Source organism: Phyllostomus discolor, chromosome 2 (assembly GCF_004126475.2).
Source record: "Phyllostomus discolor isolate MPI-MPIP mPhyDis1 chromosome 2, mPhyDis1.pri.v3, whole genome shotgun sequence".
Classification (NCBI taxonomy): Eukaryota; Metazoa; Chordata; class Mammalia; order Chiroptera; family Phyllostomidae; genus Phyllostomus; species Phyllostomus discolor.
Genome location: NC_040904.2, coordinates 107236724 through 107254376, shown reverse-complemented (window position 1 = coordinate 107254376; position 17653 = coordinate 107236724). Strand labels below are relative to the sequence as shown.

The 17653-nt window shown below is 39.1% G+C and overlaps 1 pseudogene; it reads left to right on the top strand.

Annotated features, from left to right (window-relative positions):
- The first annotated feature begins 441 nt into the window (after positions 1-441).
- Positions 442-9679, top strand: LOC114488899 (annotated as a pseudogene).
- Positions 9680-17653: the final 7974 nt, after the last annotated feature.

Sequence of the window (17653 nt, the reverse complement as noted above, 5' to 3'; positions counted from 1 at the left end):
CTGGGGTGTGGAAGGCCAGGAGCTGAACACCTGAGATTTGCTGCAGCCAGCCAGATCCCCTCACAGACGAGCCCAACCCCCACCTGCAGGATAATAGACACTGCAGATCAATGAGGCCAGTCTTAGAAGCATCCTGCTGGGTACATTTCTGCAGGGGAAACAAGAAAAGCTCTATAAGGGCCCTTAACCAGACACTACAGCTATACTGACCCTCAAGTGCTAATCCACTAAACCCAGTAGAGCAGAGAAAATAGAGACAAGTGAAACAAGAGGGGTTTAGGGCCCCACGCAGCCTCGATGTTTAGACAGAGCTAATCCCTGCACCAAGCAGGAAAGGGCTGCCCCTTTTACACAAGCCCCTCATAGGAAACAGTCAGCAAATTCTCGAAAAACCATATTATTAGAAAGACTCTGAGACAGACCAAGATATGTGGCGAAAGGATGGGGAAATATTCCAACTATCTTCTCGGAAGACTGAATAGTGGGGTTCCAGGGTTCCCCACCCACCGGATCGCAACAGCTGCCCCCTCTGGAGGTAGGTGGAGAAGATACATGACAATCCTCTCACATCATTAAAGGAACCACTCCTGAACCCAGGGCTGATGGAAACCCAGTAGGGCAGAACAGTGGGGTCCAGCCAAACCTGAAGGAGACAACCTCAAACTGTGGACCCCTTGTGACCTCGAACATTTTGCCTAGGGCCAGACTAGGATACCATCTGACCTCACCAGGGGTGGATGCAGAAAGAAAAGACAGCTGTGAACACTGAGACCTACTGAGAGAAACACCACTGTGGTCTTCTTCATGATTTGTGTAATTTTCTTTCCTGCATAGCTTTTTAACATTCATTTCTTTTCCTTCAAGTTTGTGCCTGTTATGTCACTAGATTTAATAATATAGTTTATTTCAAATCTCATATTTTGCTCCTCTCCTCTCTTACTCCATTTTACTCTCTTCCCTCCTCTTCTTATTTTTCTTTTAAATTTTATTTTCTTTTGCTATGACTTGTTTCTATTCTGCATGCTTAGTATTTCTCCCCACTCCAGCCTCTCAAAATAATTTTTCTTGTCATTAGTCATCTCACATTCTTTTAACCATTCTTAAATATTCTTATTTTCTCTCCACCTTTATCAATCATTGCTTGTTGGTTCTGGGCAGTGGTTGTTGTTGCATTTCTTCAATATTATTTTGAGATCTTCACTATTTTTGTATTTTAAATATCAGATTTTACCACTCCTCTATCTTACTCCATTTTGCCTTTCTCCTGCCCTTTTTTTTTTCATTTCAAATTGTAATTTTTCCCTGTCATAGCCTGGTTTTCATCCCTCACTCTCAAGATTCCTTCTCCCTCTGTCCTCTCAAAATCACTTCTCTTTCCTCTAGACATCTCTTATGTTTTTCTTTTTTTCTTTTTCCCCTCTTATTCCCATACCACCTGTACTAATCTTTGCTCATTTGTTGTTGATTTTGCTGTAGTGTATCTTTCTCTAATTTGATTCTTATTTTTTACTATATTTTTTAAAGTTTTGTTTAAACTATAAACTTAGATACTATACACTTCCCTTCTCTTACTCCATTCCACGTTCTTCTCTCCCTTTTTATTTATGATGTAAATTTATTTTTTCTATATTTGCCTTACTTCTATTCCCTACTCTTATTGTTTCTCACCCCTCTACCCTCTCAAAATCATTTTTCTTTCAGTTAGTTATCTCATATACTTTTTCTTTCTGTAATAGTCTTACTCTCATTATGCCTTTATAAATATTGGTTCATTTGCTGTTGATAGTGAGGCTGTGGGTGAGGGTTATTTTTGTGGGTGAGAGCTTGTTTCCTGGGCTGTTTGGTTTTGTTCTGACAGCACCTGTACAATAGTATACAAGGGGCAGTGGGCAGGGTGACTCCTAGTCAGCCAGCTGGAGGGAAGGATGCACAACAGGATGACCAAAAAAACAACCCAACTTAATTTCAACAAGAGATCCTACATAAATGGCATCCCAAGTGCATCAAGCTCAGGAGATCAAAGAGACTGAACCACTGAGTTCCATAGGTCTCCTACCACAAAAGTTCACAACATGAAGAGAGGCACTCAAAGGAGATCAATCTAATATGCAGGAAAAAAAATAAGAAGAGTCACCTAAAATGGGGAAACAAAGAAACAAAACCCAATCTAAAGGAAAGGGGCAAGTCCCAGAAGGAGTGTTGAATGAAATTGAGGCAAGCAAACTATCAGACATAAAGTTCAAAATAATGGTTATAAGGATACTCAAGGAGCTCAGTGAGAACTACAAAGAACTTCAGGTAAAGTACAAGGAACTTACCACAAACTACACCAGCATGAAAAATGGACATTGAAACTATCAATAAGAGCCAGGAGGAAATGAAGAATATAATATCTGAAATGAAGAACACAGTAGAAAGAATTAAAAGCAGCCTAGATGAAGCAAAGGATAAAATCAGCAAGCTGGAGTACAAGATAGAAAAAAATTCCCAGACAGCAACAAAATAAAAAAAGTTTCCTAAAGAATAAAGAATGTGTAAGGGAGTTGCAGGACAACATGAAATGCAATAACATTCATATCATAAAAATACAGAAGGAAAAAAAAGAGGGGCATGAGATAGAAAACCTGTTTTAAGAGTTATAACAGAAAACTTCCCTAATTTCATGAGAGAAAAAGGCATAGAAGTTCAGGAAGAACAGAGGGTCCCAACCAGGGTGAACCTAAACAGGTCCACTCGAAGACACACTATAATTAAAATGCCAAAATTTAAACAAAAAGAGAGAATATAAAAGCAAACAGAGAAAAAGCTAGGAACATACAAGGGAGCTCCAATAAGGATATCAGCTGATTTCTCAACAGAAACATACAGTCAGAAGGGAATGGCAAGAAATATTTCAAGTAATGAAAAGCTAAAGGCTGCAAACTACAGTACCCAGCAAGACTGTCATTTTAAATGGAAGGTAAAATTCCCCCCCCCACACAAACACACACACACAAAAAGCCAAAAAAATACATCTCCACCAAATCAGCATTGCAAGAGATGCTAATGGGACTGTTTTTAAAAGATGAAGAGAGAGAGGAAGAGGGGCGGGGGACACAGGTATGAAGGGAAAAATTGGCAATGAATAACTATCTATCAATAATAACCCTTAATGTAAATGGATTAAATGCTCTAACCAAAAGACATAGGACAGCTGAACATGACCTGCATATATGCTGTCTACAACAGACCCACCTCAGAACAAAAGATCTACACAGACTAAAAGTGAAGAGATGGAAATCAATATTCCAAGCAATAGAGTTGAAAAAAAAGCTGGGTGGCAATACTAATATCAGACAAAATAGATTTCAAAATAAAGTCCAAAACTGCATGAAATGGAAAACTTTCTAAAAAATATATAATCTTCCAAAACTCAACCAAGAAGCAGCAGAAAGCCTAAAAAGACTAATAACAGCTGGTAAAATGAAGCAGTAATTAAAAAAAAACCCCTCCCATCCACAAAAATGCTGGATTGGACAGTTTCATGGGAGACTTTTACAAAACATTTAAAGAAAAGCTAACCCCTATCCTTCACAGACTATTCCAAAAAGTCCAAGAAGACAGAAAGTCCCCAAACTCTTTTTATGAGGCCAGCAGCATCCTAATCCCAAAATCAGACAACAGCACAGCAAAGAAAGAAAACTTAGGACTAATATCACTGATGAACACTGATGCTAAAATCCTCAACAAAGTACTGGCAAACTGCATCCAGCAATACATTAAAAAGAAATACATCGCATAAAAGAAAAGACAAAACTAACATGATCATATCAATAGATGCAGAAAAAGCAGTTGATAAGGTACAGCACCCAATTATGATGAAAAACACTTAGCAAAGTGGGAGTAGAGGGAGCATACCTCAACATATTAAAGGCCATATATGAGAAATCTACAGCGAACATCAGGCTAAATGAAAAAAAAAAAAAAACTAAAATCTTTCCTACTAAGATGAGGAACAAGACAAGGATGTCCACTGTCACCACTTCTATTCAACATAGTATTGGAAGTACTAGCCACAGCAATTAGACAAGAAAAAGAAATAAAAGGCATCCAAATGGGAAAGGAGGAAGTAAAATTGTCATTGTTTGCAGATGACATGATATTGTACATAGAAAACCCTATACACTACACCAAAAAAAGTACTTGACTTAATAAGTGAATTTTGAAAAACAGCAGGATAAAAATCAATATTCAGATACCAAATGCATTTTGGTATACAAACAATGAAATATCAGAAACTAAAACTACCCTAGTGCACTGTTGGTGGGACTGCAGACTGGTACAACCACTATGGAAAGCAGTTTGGAACTTCCTCAGAAAACTAAAAATGGATCTGCCTTATGACCCAGCAATTCCATTGCTGGGACTCTATCCTAAGAACACTAAAACACCAATACAAAAGAACCTTTGCACCCCGTTGTTCATAGCAGCACAATTTACAATAGCTAGGTGCTGGAAGCAACCTAGATGCCCATCAGTAAATGAATGGATCAAAAAACTATGGTACATTTACACAATGGAATTCTATGCAGCAGAAAGAAAGAAGGAGCTCCTACCCTTTGCAACAGCATGGATGGAGCTGGAAAGCATTATGCTAAGTGAAACAAGCCAGGCAGTGAAAGACAAATACCACATGATATCACCTTTAACAGGAATCTAAACAACACAACAAAACAAAAAAAAAAAACTAGCAAAATATAACCAAAGACACTGAAATAGGGGATAGCCTGACAGTGGCCAGAGGGGAGAGAAGAGGGAATTCCAGGGGGGAATGGGTAGGGATTACAGGAACAAATTTGGAGGACACATGGACAAAAACTAGGGGTGGAGGGTAATGGGGGGAAGGGGGGAGGGTTGGGTGGGTGGGCTGGAATGGGAGTAGGGGGGAGAAAAATGTACTTGAACAATGATTAAAATTTAAAAAAAAAAAGAAACTAAAACTAGGAAATAAATTCTATTTATTATGGCAAAAATAAAAAGAAAGTACCTAAGGATAAATGTAATAAAGGTGGTAAAACACCTGTACTCAGAAAACTACACAACACTGAAGAAAGAAATTAAGGAAGACACAAACAAAAGGAAGCATGTACTATGCTCATGGATTGGAAAAATTAACACCATCAAAATGTCCATATTACCCAAAGGAATTTACAGATTCAATGCAATCCCTATTAAAACACCAAGGACATATTTCACAGATGTAAAACAAGCATTTCAAAAACTTATATGAACCATAAATGACCCTGGTTAGCTGCAGCAATTTTGAGAAAGAAGAACAAAATAGGAGGGATCATCATATCTGATATAAAACTCTAATACAAGGCCACAGTAATCAAAACAGCCTGGTACTGGCATAAGAGCAGACACATAGATCAATGGAACAGAATATAGGGCTCAGAAATAAAAACAAGTCTCTGTGGTCAATAATATTTGACAAGGGGGAGCAGAAGCATAAAATCAAGTAAAAATGGCCTCTTCAAAAATGGTGTTAGGAGATCTGGACAGCTACATGCAAAAAAATGAAATTCAGCCATCAACTTACACCATACACAAAAATAAACTCAAGGTGGATAAAAGACTTAAATATAAGTGGTGACACATAAAAGTCCTAGAGTAGAACATAGGCAGGAATATCTCATTCATGCAGCAATATTTTTGCCAATATGTCCTGTAGAACAAGTGACATAAAGGAATGAATAAACAAGTAGAACCTGATCAAAATAAAAAGCTTCTGCATGGTTAAAGAAAACAGCAAAATGAAAAGGGAACCAACTGTATGGGAAAATATATTTGCAAATGGCACCTTGGACGAAGGTTTGATCTCCAAAATATATAAGGAACTCATAGGACTCCACTTCAGGAAGACAAACAATGTAATTAAAAAATTAGCAAAGGACTTGAACAGACATTTCTCCAAGGAGGACATACAGAGGGCCCAGAGACCAATAAAAGGATGCTGGGCATCACTAGCCATCAGAGAGATGCAAATTTAAAACCACAAGATACCACTTCACACCAGTCAGAATTATCATCATAAACTAATTAACAAACAAGTACTGAGAAGGTTGTGTAGAAAAGGGAACCCTAGTTCACTGTTGGTGGGAATACATACTGGTGCAACCACTGTGGAAAACAGTATGGAATTTCCTCAGAAAACTAAAAATGCAATTGCATTTTAACCCTGCAATACCACTGCTGGGATTATAACCTAAAAATCCTGTAAAACTGCCCTGGCTGGTGTAGCTCAGTGGAGTCAGTGTGGGATGCAAACCAAATGGTTGCTGATTCGATTCTCAACCAGGGCACATGCCTGGGTTGCAAACAAGGTCTCCAGTAGGGGGTGTATGAGTGGCAACCACACACTGATGTTTCTTTCCCTTTCTTTCTCCCCCCCTTCCCCTCTCTCTAAAAATAAATTTAAAAAATCGTTTTAAAATCCATGAGTCAGACGACTTCCAGCAAGATGGAGGCATAGGTGGACGCACCATACCTCCATGCACAACCAAGATTAGAACAACAATTTAGAGGCAGAGTAACACCCAGAACTGACAGGGAATTTATCTGAATGGAAGTCGGACAGCCAAGAGGTTGAAGTTGACCCATTCATCCAGACCAGTAGGAGGGGCGGAGATGAGCTTCTGGGCGTGGGGCACGGTGCGCGGAGAACAGGGTGAACTGGGCGCATTAGGCAACTGGGAGCGCATAAGCCATCCAGGGTGCACAATATCGCATCGGGTGGACTCTGAGTACGCAAGCGGCAACTGGCGGACCCAGTGAGGCTGCGATTGTGAACCAGGGCAGAGCGCGTAACCCAGGATCCCAGGGAAGGGACTGAGGTCCCAGGAGAATGGAGCTACCGCCATTGTTCCCCCCGCCCCCACCCCCACCCCCACAAACAACGTCACAATCTAGCGACTGGGGTGCCCAGCCCTGGTGAACACCTAAGGCTCCACCCCTCACCATAACAGGAGCGACCAGACCTCCCCCCCCCGCCGCCAAAAAAAGAGAGAGAGTGAGGGAGAGAGAGAGAGAGACATGTCTCAAGCAGAAAAACAGATCAATGCCCCAGGGCTCATCCTTTTGAGCGACCAAGGGATTGCCAATCTATCAGATGCACAGTTCAAAACACTGATGATCAGAAAGCTCACAGAATTGGTTGATTTTGGGCACAAATTACATGAAAAAATGCAGGTTACCATCAAAGAGATGAAGGAAGATGCACGGAGAACCAATAGTGATGGGAAGGAAACTGGGACTCAAAACAATAGAATGGACCAGAAGGAAGAAAAAAACAACCAAACAAGAAAGAATGAAGAAATAAGAATTCAAAAAAACGAGGAGAAGCTTAGGAACCTCCAGGATATTTTTAAATGTTTGAACATCCGAATTATAGGGTTACCAGAAGGGGAAGAGGAAAAGCAACAGATTGAGCACATATTTGAACAAATAATAAAGGAAAACTTCCCCATTCTAGCAAAGGAAATAGACTTCTAGTAAATCCAGGAAGCTCAGAGAGCCCAGAAAAAAGTTGGACCCAAGAAGAAACACACCAAGGCACATCATAATTACATTAGCCAAGGTAAAAATGAAGGAGAGAATCCTAGAAGCAGCAAGGGATAAGGGGACAGTCACCTACAAAGGAGTTCCCATCAGACTGTCAGCTGATTTCTCAAAAGAGACCTTACAGGCAAGAAGGGGCTGGAAAGAAATATTCCAAGTCATGAAAGACAAGGAGCTATATCCCATATTGCTCTATCCAGCAAAGCTCTCATTTAGAATGGAAGGGAAGATAAAGTGTTTCTCAGATAAGGCCAAGTTAAAGGAGTTCATCATCACCAAGCCCTTATTTTATGAAATGTTAAAGGGACTTATCTAAGAAAAGAAGATAAAGAACAGACATGTATAGTAAAAGGACAGCAAACTCCTAATTATTAACAACCACACCTAAAGCAAAACTGAAAGAAACTAAGCAAACAACTAGAACAGGAACAGAACCACAGAAATGGAGATCACATGGAGGGTTAGCAACAGGGGAGTGGGAGGAGGAGAGAGGGGGAAAAAGTACAGAGAATAAGTAGCATAGATGGTAGGTTGAAAATAGATAGGGGGAGGGTAAGAATAGTATGGGAAATGTAGAAGCTAAAGAACTTATAAGTATGACACATGGACATGACTAAAGGTGGGGATATGGGTGGGAGAGGGTGTACAGCGTGGAGGAGAGTGAAGGGGGAAAAATGGGACAACTGTAATAGCATAATCAATAAAATATATTAAAAATAAATAAATGAATAAATAAATAAATAAATAATATGCACTTACAAAAAAAATTCATGAGTCTATAAGGATGCTCCACAGAAAGAGGAAAATCACTTTCCCAATAGGGATGATGATTATAACAATTTATTATTCTGAAAATTGGTAATTAAGAGAACAGAATTAATTGCCCTGTCTCTTTTGAAGAAATTATAATTTATTCCCACTTAATGAGGAAAGCTGTTTTATTTCTTTTAAACAAAAGAATGCCAAGTAATAATGTTTGTTTCAGGCAACCATCATCAATGGATATTAAGAGCATCAGTTGGAAAATGGGGAATGGGGTATTTACCTACTGCCAAACACAGATTACTTGCTAATTATTAAGGGGGGGGGAGGGGAAACTCCAAGCTTTTACAGTAAAGAGATCTGGTGATCTCTTAATCAAGTGATCAGGAATGGGACAACTGATATTAAAACACATATCTTGACATGTCTCTCTGTCCTAGCCAGCTTGCTGTGCTTCAGCTTCAGTAACTGTAGGGTTGCCTTAGAGGCACAGCTCCTCCACAGTCCCTCATCTTTCCTACCTTGGGTGAGGTTGGGTGGGGAGGCTTGGAAGCTGGTGCTCACTGCCTGGAGGGGAGGCAACTGGTCAGATTGGAGATAACCAATGAGAAACATCTTCACAAAAAGTTGGACTGAGTGAAACAGACTTCAAAGTTATGGTACCATGAGTTAATTCTCAGATGGAAACAATATGAGGCATACGGACAAGCTTCAGAGGACAAGTGCACAGATCTTAACTCTAATGGGAGATGGAAGAAAAACTAAAGCAACAACAAGAGTCTGCATGCAGAGAAAATCTGTTTGTAATGCAACTAACAACCAAGAAGAGAAGCAACAGTATATTCCTCAAATTCAGTATCTCTGCAAATCTAGCACCCAACTGCTGACTAGCTGAAATCAATAATGGTAGATCCAGCAATCAATCAACTTGTTTTTCCTAAAAGTGAAAGGTGAAGTGAAACACACTAAAGATGAACTGGAGCAAGCCCAAAATGAACTGAGTACCTGGAAATTTAGGCTTGATAGGGAAACAAATCATACCCCTAGTCAACACTTCACTGAGAGGCCCACTGTGAGAAAGCGGTGGTGAGAGAGCCAAGTACTCATTTCCACACCAATATTCAGATTTTTGAGCCACCTCTATCCCCAGAAAGAAGCCACATTCTTATACCATCCAGCTTGTAATGGTTAATGTAAAACTTACTAAGTGAACTTTGTGTTTCAGCTTCTTTTCTCTTCCCCTTCCTTTTGCTTCAGAGGCCTTATGGTATTGGATTATTCCAAAGAAGTAGCCACTCCTGAAAGAGTTCCCTTCTAGAATATGTAGACTCTTGAGAAATGTTTCCATTTATTCATTTTTTTAATTTATTTTTTATTGTTGTTCTAGTACAGTTGTCTCCATTTTCACCCCAACACGGCCCCCTGCCCCACTCATCCCTCAAAGCTACCTACTTTGGCTTTGTCCATGTGTCTTTCTATACATCTTCTTTAATGGACCTTCCTCTATTTTCCCCTGAGATCCCCCTCCTCCCTCCTCTGGTTACTGTCAGTTTGTTCTTTATTTCCATGTGTCTGGTTATATTTTGCTTGCTTGTTTGTTTTGTTGATTAGGTTCCACTTAAAGGTGAGATCATATGGTGTTCGTCTTTCACTGCCTGGCTTATTTCACTCAGCATAATGCTCTCCAGTTCCATCAACTTTTGTGAACAGTAGGAGCTCCTTTCTTTCTGCTGCATAGTATTCCACTGTATAAATGTACCACAGTTTTTTGATCCACTAATTTACTGAGGGGAACTTAGGCTGCTTCTAACACTTGGCTATTGTAAATTGTGCTGCTATGAACATAGGGGTGCATAGGTTCTTCTGAATTGGTGTTTCAGGATCCTTAGGGTATAATACCAACAGTGGTATTTCAGGGTCAAGAGGCAGTTCCATTTTCACTTTTCTGAGGAAATCCCACATTGTTTTCCACAGTGGCTGCACCAGTATGCACCCCTACAAAGAGTGTACTAGGCTCTTTCCCCCCATCCTCACCAGTACTTGTTTGTTGATTTGTTTATAATGGCCATTCTGACTGGTGTAAAGTGGTATCTCATTGTGGTTTTAATTTACATCTCTCTGATGGCTAGTGATGCTCAGCATCCTTTCATATGTCTCTGGGCTTTTTTGTATGTCTTCCTTGGAGAAGTATCTGTTCAGGTCCTTTGCCATTTTTTAAATTGAGTTGTTTGTCTTCTTGGAGTGGAATGTGTGAGTTTTGTATATATTTTAGAGACCAAACCCCTTGTCCGAGGTATAATTTGCAAAAAATTTCCCCATATGGTTGGTTCCCTTTTCATTTTGCTGATGTTTTCTTTAGCCGTGCAGAAGCTTTTTATTTTGATGAGGTCCCTTTTGTTTATGTCCCTTGTTCTACAGGACATATTGGCAAAAATAGTGCTGCGTGAAATATCTGAGGTTTTCCTGCCTATGTTCCCCTCTGGAACTTTTATGGTGTTGCAACTTTTATTTAAGTCTTAAATATGAAAGACTTATATTTAAGTCTTTCATCCACCTTGAGTTTATTTTTTGCATAGTGTAAGTTGGTGGCTGAGTTTCATTTTGTCCAGGTTTCCCAACACCATTTGTTGAAGAGGCTATTTTTACTCCATTTTATGCTTCTGCCCCCTTTGTCAAATATTAATTGACCATAGAGTGTTGGGTTTATTTCTGGGCTCTTTATTCTGTTCCATCCATTATGTGTCTGCTCTTATGCCAGTACCAAGCTGTTTTGATTACTGTGTCCTTTTAATATAGTTAGATATCCGATACTTTTTATTCCTTCTACTTTGTTCTTCTTTCTCAAAATTGCTGCAGCTGTTTTGGGTCATTTTGGCTCAAATAAATTTTTGAAATGTTTGTTTTACATCTGTGAAATATGTCATTGGTATTTTACTAGGGGTTGCATGGAATCTATAAATTCGTTTGGGTCATATGGACATTTTGATGATGTTGATTCTTCCCATCCGTGAACATGGTATATGTTTGCATTTGTCTGTGTCTTCCTTAATTCCTTTCTTCAGCATTGTGTAGTTTTCTGAGTACAGATCTCTCATCTCCTTGGTAAGGTTTATTCCTAGGTACGTTATTTTTCTTGCTGCTAGAGAAATGAGATTTCCCCCCTGATTTCTGATTCTGATCTATAGTTATTGGTGCATTAAAATTCCTTTGATTTCTGAATACTGACTTTAAACCATGCTGCTATGCCAAATTTGCTTATTAGGCTGAGTAGTGTTTTGGTAGAGTCACTTGGGTTTTCTACATACACTATCATATCACCTATAAACAGTGACAGTTTTACTCTTTCCTTTCCAATTGGATGCCTTTTGTTTCTCTTTCTTGTCTGATTGTTGTGGCTAGGACTTCCAACACTATATTGAATAGAAATGGTGAAAGTAGACAACCTTGTCTTGTTCCTGATCTTAGTGAGAAAGTTTTTAGTTTTTACCCATGAAGTATGATGTTGGCTGTAGGTCTCTTGAATATGGCCTTTATTAGGTTTGAGGAATGCTCCCTCTATTCCCACTTTGCTGAGTGTTTTTATCATAAATGGGTGCTGTACATTATCAATTGCTTTTTCCTTATCTATTGCTATGATCATGTTTTTGCGTGTGCATGTGATGTATTGCATTTATTGATTTGCAAATATTGTATCATCCTTGCATCCCTGGAATGAATTCCACTTGGTCATGGTGTGTGATCATTTTTATGTATTGCTGTATGCAGTTTGCCAGTACTTTGTTGAGGATTTTAGCATCTATGTTCATCAGTGATATTGGCCTGAGGCTTTCTTTCTTTGTTGTGTCTTTATCTGGTTTTGGGATTAGGATCATGCTGGCTTCATAAAAAGAGTTTGGGAGGCTTCTTTCTTCTTGGATTTTTTGGAATATTCTGTGAAGGATAGGGGTTAGCTCTTCCTTAAATGCTTTGTAGAATTCTCCTGTGAAACCATCTGGTTCAGGGCTTTTGTGTGTCAGGAGTTTTTTGATTACTGCTTCAATTTCTTTTGTTGTTATTGGTCTGTTCAGACTTTCTGCTTCTTCTTCACTGAGTTTTGAAGATTGTAGTTTTCTAGAAATTTGTCCATTTCACCTAGATTTCCAAATTTCTTGGCATATAGTTCTTTGTAGTAATTTCTTACAATCCTCTGTATATCTGTGGTATCAGTTGTAATCTCTCCTCTTTCATTTCTGATTGTGTTTATTTGGGTCTTCTCTCTTTTTTTCTTGATGAGTCTTCTTAAAGGCTTGTCGATTTTGTTTATCTTTTCAAAGAACCAGCTCCTGGATTCATTGATCCTTAGAATTGTGCTTTCAGTCTCTATGACATTTATTTCTGCTCTGATCTTGGTCATTTCCTTCCTTCTACTTGCTCTGGGCTGTCTTTGTTGTTGTTCTTAAAGTTCTTGTAGGTATAGGATTAGATTGTTTATTTGAAATGTTTCTATTTTTTTTAGGTAGGCCTATACTGCTATGAACTTCCCTCTCAGGACTGCCTTCACTGTGTCCTATAAGTTTTGGATTGTTGTGAGTTCATTTTGATTGGTTTCCAGAAACTTTTTGATTTCTTCTTTGATCTCATTCTTGACCCATTCATTTTTTAATAGCTTACTATTAAATTTCCATGATTTTTAGTGTTCTGAGTTTTTTCTTTGAAGTTGGTTTCTAGTTTCAGTCCCTTGTGTTCAGACAAAATGCTTGATATGATTTCAATTTTCTTCAATTTGTTGAGGCTTGTTTTGTGTCCTATCATGTGGTCTATCTTTGAAAATGTCCCATGAGCATTTGGAAAGAATGTGTATTTTGCTTCTTTAGGATGAAAGGCTTTATATATATCAGTTAAGTTTATTTGATCTAGGCCATTGTTAAATGTTGCAATATTTGTTGATATTTTGTTTGGAAGATCTATCCATTTTTGACAGTGGTGTGTTGAAATCCCCTACTATAATTGTGTTAGTGTCAATATCTTTTTTGAAGTCCTCAAAAATTTTCTTTATGTACTTGGGTGCTCCTATGTTGGGTGCCTATATATTTACAATGTTTATGTCTTCTTGATAGATTCTTCCCTTGAGTATTATGAAGTGACCTTTTGGATCATTTCATGGCCCTTGTTTTGAAGTCTATTTGGTCTGATATGAGTATCGCTATCTCAGCTTTTTTTTTTTTTCCTGTTCAATTGCTTGGGATATTTGTTACCAGCCCTTCACTAACAGTCTGTGTAAGTCTTTTGTTCTGAGGTGGGTCTCTTGTAGGCAGCATATGTGTGGGTCATGATTTCTTATTTATTCAGCTATTCTATGTCTTTTTATTGGAGCATTTAATCCACTTATGTTTAAGGGTATTATTGATAGGTATTTATTCATTGCTATTTTTTCCTACTGGTCCTCTCTTTCTCTAACTCTTTTTCTTCCTTTTTTTAAAGCAGACACTTCTGCATCTCTTGCAGAGCTGGTTTGATGAGGTATACTCTTTTAGATGTCTTTTGTCTGGGAAACTCCTTTTCCGCCTTCCATTTTAATTGAGTCTTGCTGGATAAAGTAGTCTTGGTTGTAGGCCTTTGGTTTTCATTACTTGAAATATCCCTTGCCATTCTCTTCTGGGTTGGAGAATTTCCATTGAGAAGTCAGCTGCTAGTCTTATTGGGGCTCCCTTGTATGTTACTTCCTCTTTCTCCCTTGCTGCCTTTAAGATTCTCTCTTTGTGTTGAAATTTTGCCATTTTAATTATGATGTGCCTTGAAGTAGGCCTCTTTGTGGTCCTATTGATTGGGACTCTCTGTGTTTCCTGGATTTTTGTGACCTTTTCTCTCATCAAATTAGGGATGTTTTCTATCATTTATTTTTCAAACAGGTTTTTTTATCCTTGTTCTTTTTATTTTCCTTCTGGTATCCTTATTAAATAAATATTATTACTTTTCATGTTGTCTTGTAGCTCCCTTACCACCTGTTCTGTCTTTCTAAGTATCTTTTTCTTTTCTGGGTGTTTTTTTCTACCTTGTGTTCCAGCTCACTGATTCGATCCTTTGTTTCATCCAGCCTGCTTGTTTTTTCTTCTATTTTTTTTTTATTTCTGACATTTTATTGCTTATTTCTTCCTGTTTTTGTTCATAGTTTTTATTTCTTTTTTCATACTGCTGTACTTCCCACTCAGTTCCTTGTAGTTGTCTTTGAGTTCCTTGAGTATCTTTATAACCATCATTTTGAATTCTATATCTGATAGTTTGGTTACCTCCATTTCATTTAGCTCTTTTAGTGGGGAATCTTCCATTCCTTTAATTGCATGTTCTTTTTTTTGTCTCTCCATTTAAAGTGACTGTTTTTGTTTGTTTTTGTGCTGCCTGATATTTCCCTTTGCTAGCTGTCTTTGTAGGGTGAACTTCTATTGTAGGAATTCTATGTGGTTCAGTGGTGTGGTCTCTGATCTCCTTGTCTGGACACTCTGGGTTTGCCCTTTCTTCTGTTTGTGTTGGCTCTCTTGTTGTACTTGGGTTTTTACATTTTGGTGTTTCCTTTGTTGGTGGTTTCTCTCCTCCAGGTGGTATACTGATATTTGCAGCTCCCACCTATTGTCATATGTGATCAGTGGCAGGGAGTAGGCAAAATGGATTAAGAGAGCAAGAGAGTATTTTATGGGATTTAAAGTTCCAGCAAGTAGAGAAAAGATAGGAGATTCTTTGGATAAGTATATCATTAACTGTGATATTTCACCCAACTAGCCACTTTTTATAAAAGGGGAAAGAGAGATAAAACTCTTGTTAGGGGGGAGGAAGATTGTGAGCCGAATCCAGAAAACAGAAAATTTGTGCAAGGTTAGATGATGAGATATAGTGAGAGTAAAGGATAGAAAGTAGGCATGGAGTGTGAGAGAATAGGGTTAACCACAACAGTAATAATGCTCAGGAATAAAGTGAAGTGGGATAAGATCTGGGAGGGTTGCTGTGTAGTATGTACAATTGTATGGAATAACAATTATTTACAATAGTGCTGGAACAACAATAATATGACAGGAAATATATGATTTGGATAACCCAACTAGAGAGTATCTAATCAAAAGTAGTGTGTTATTGGTACACGGGTGAAGTGAAAGAATGAAAATTAAAATACAATACAGAGAGAATAGGGAAAATCAGTCAAACAGTGGAATTAAATAGATAAATAAAATGAGGAAAACTAAACGTATGGAAGAGAAATAAAGAGAATACTAATAAAACAAAAATAGCATAAATAATAAAAGTAATAATAATACTAATGCACATAAACAATAAAATGCCAGCTCTATGGGATAGCAAAGTGACATTTGTTTCAGTTTCTCAGTTTTTGGTGTTAGCCTTGTGCCCTCCCTCCCCCTTTAGATCTTTCTCTGGATGCTTTGTAACTCCACGTGTTATCATCTCACTTAGGGGGAAAAACAAAAGAGAGAGTAACCAAAAAGGAAAAAATAAACCTCCTGCTGACTTTAAACCTGTTCAGTGAGTTACACTGGTCTTCCTAGATGCCACAGGAAGAGAGGGGCTGGCCTTCACTTTTGTCCCTTCCTATGGTTTTGAGAGGATGGGGACCAGGTCTGGGCCACAATATTCACAGTTGCCCAGCCTCTGGCCCAGTTCCTCCATAAGCTGCCAGGCTCAAATCAGCCACTCCGCCTCTAGGCACACAGCATGAGACAATCTCGGGTGTGTGGTTCCACTCAGCCACTGGACCTCTGGGTGTGCAGTGTGAGACAAGATCAGATCAGGTGCTTAGTTCCACTTGGCCACTTGGTCTCTGGGTGCACAGCTCAAATCACCCTTGGGGCGAGCCAGCTGCTGCTTTTTCCTGGAAAAAGTGCATGGCTTTTCACACAGCCCAACTTTCCAACCAGTCTGGAGACTATCCGAGTCAGGGTCTGACATGGTCCATCCTCCCTTCTCCAGATGTCACCCAGCACCTCAATTTCTCTGGTGCTAATGTCCCCTTCCCAGTGGATGTGTACTGCCTCTGTGTGTTTCCCACTTCATCTCCATTCCCCTCAGTGACTTCCAGCATCCAGGTCCCTCCTGGTGCCAGGCTGCCCTCCCTGCTCTGGTATGGGAGGAAGGTGGTGATCCAACTCTCCTCTCTATATCCTGCAGCAGGGACCGGGCCAGGGGCTGTAGCAGCCTCAGTCCCTGTGCAGATTCTAGGGACCTTACTATCCCAGCATAATCTCTTCACTGTCTGTTTTTCAATGTCCTCTACAATCTTTGGCCTCCAAACTTCATATAAGCTGGGGTTCTGTTGACTGTTCACTCTGTTCCTCAGAAGATCAGCTAGGTGTTCCAGCTGGGCACAGGGAGAACTGGGCTCTGCTGTCACCTACCTCGCTACCATCTTCAGCCATCCCATTCTTTTTATTTATACTGTACCTTACGTAGTGTGTTTTTTGAGACTTAGAGGATATTATTAGTTTAGGTATCATTGAAGAAATAAGGTTTATTAGTTAACATTGGTTACTGTAACAAATTTCAAAATGTCAGTGGCTTAATTCAATATATATTTCTTGCACATGTAACCTTTTTTTCTGTACTGCCAGCCTGTAAGGTGCAGAGTGCTCTGCTTACAGTTGGTGAAATAGGAAATAGCAAAGAATGATCACTAATTTCTTAAAAACTGGACAAAATTTGCATATTACTTAGGCCCACATTATGTTGATGAGAACATTGTTCTGAATGTAGAAGAGGCTGGCAAACATAGTCCCTACCCAACAGTTTCTTTTCTCTTACAACTGCCCGCTATGGAATGGACATACTTCTTTGGTTACTCGTTGTCTTTGCTTCAATATTGCTTCCAAGTCATAGATAATACAGTTGAGATTCAGAGGTGAGGGCACTTAGAATTACACAGCTGACAAGTGGCAGAATTGGGAGTAGATCTCTTTGCAGGACTTTTTTCCATGGTCTTTCCTACATCTTGCTCCATCTTCTACCTATGGAACAGGCTATGTAGACTAGGGACTTTTCAAAAGATGTTTAACTGTGCTAGGGTCTTATCCTTTAGGAGACTATTTCCAAAACATATCAAGAACACTGGGTGTATCAATTCTAAGACATTGTCCCAGCTCTGTGGTCATTATTAAGCCCTATTTATTTTCAAAAACAGTGTGTGCTAAGAACCACAACATGTCCTGTATTAGTCTGCAAGGGCTGCTATAACAAGGAACCACTGATTGGACAACTTAAACAACAATTTATTCCCTTACAGTTCTGGAGGCTAGAAGTTCAAGATAAAAGTGTTGGC